We start from the raw sequence: 1,394 nt of genomic DNA on the forward strand, positions 1-1,394 counted from the left end.
GTTGCGGTCTTTCACTCGTGATTATTTCTCCTGTCGTCCTACTACTACATTGACTTGGTGTCCTCTGGGTGTCACTGTTGAGCAGAGCCAAATGAGTTGAACCATCTGAAGCTTTTCAACCATCAATAAAACTCATATTGTATGTTGACTGTAATTAAAGGGGCACTAAAATCCTGCTTTATGTTGTGAAATGGAGTTTGTCATCTGTACAGCAGACTAATCTCTGGAGGACTCAAAGCAGAACTTTGCTTTCAGTGCTGTGGGTATGTACAGAGACAGAAAAAGCTATCACTGCCCACAAACCTCATTTTAAAGTTAATTCTGGCATAAACTGAGTTTGTTTACACAAGAAAGGAGTTCAGCTTTATAAAGTGCACATTCATACAATGTGAACCCCAACAAGCCTCTGGCAGCCATCTGCAAAACACCAGCTGTGGGATGCTGGGACAGAGAAGATAGAAATTCAAACTTTGGGAGAGAGAAGAAGGAAAAAAAAGTGGAGTAGAGTGCATCATGGGAAGTCTGCCAGCAGCCTAAGCCTATATTGCAGCAGCAGGGTCACCTGATCGAGCCCTGACTGTAAGCTTTACCAAAAAGCTTAAAATCTAAAAATTGAGAGGGTGTCTGTCTCCCAAAACCAAGCTGGGAGCTGGTTTCACAGAAGAATGGCCTTAAAGCTGAAGGCTCTGCAGTAAGCCTGCAGTCTGGGAGCGATCTACGAGGTCTTTAAGATGCGACGAGGCCTGATTATTTAAAAACTTTCTATGCGTACAGAATTTAACAAGGACCCACATGCAATTGTATTGTATAAAGGAAAACATGGCTGGTATTTATGTGTGCTGAGATTAAATACAAGACATCAATGCCAGGAAAAAAGGACCAAAAAACTGGTGTGACTAAACCCTGATATGCTAGGAGCGTTATACTGTACATTTGTGTGCTCACATGTGCATTAAAGATTGCCAAAGGTTCAAGTGTATAAACAATTAGTTGCTCTGGGTGAAATTCTCAGACAGTTTTTTTGGTACTTTTGTCACTTTATATTGTTTTATCAGTGAAAGGAGGACATCACAGACTGTGAGCACAGAAGCCCCACCCACCCGCTGACCAGACCTTCTGTTTGCAAAGGCCAGCCAATCAGAAGAAAGCCATCTAAAAAATTATATGGGAAGATAGCTAAAAGTCTTGTTTCAAGCAGTAGATGAACTACATGAAAGGGCTGCACCAGGGCTCATATTAAGAAAAATGAGGATTATTTTGAACTGTAAATTATGCTAAACTATCCTGGAAGCATAAGAATAAAACACGGAGCTGGAAATTAGCACTACGGATCACGTGATCTTACCCTTCGATTTCATACTTTCATAGAGTTTATAGCTCTTCACTGACAGGGT

The sequence above is a fragment of the Oreochromis aureus genome, linkage group 5 (assembly GCF_013358895.1).
Source record: "Oreochromis aureus strain Israel breed Guangdong linkage group 5, ZZ_aureus, whole genome shotgun sequence".
Lineage (NCBI taxonomy): Eukaryota > Metazoa > Chordata > Actinopteri > Cichliformes > Cichlidae > Oreochromis > Oreochromis aureus.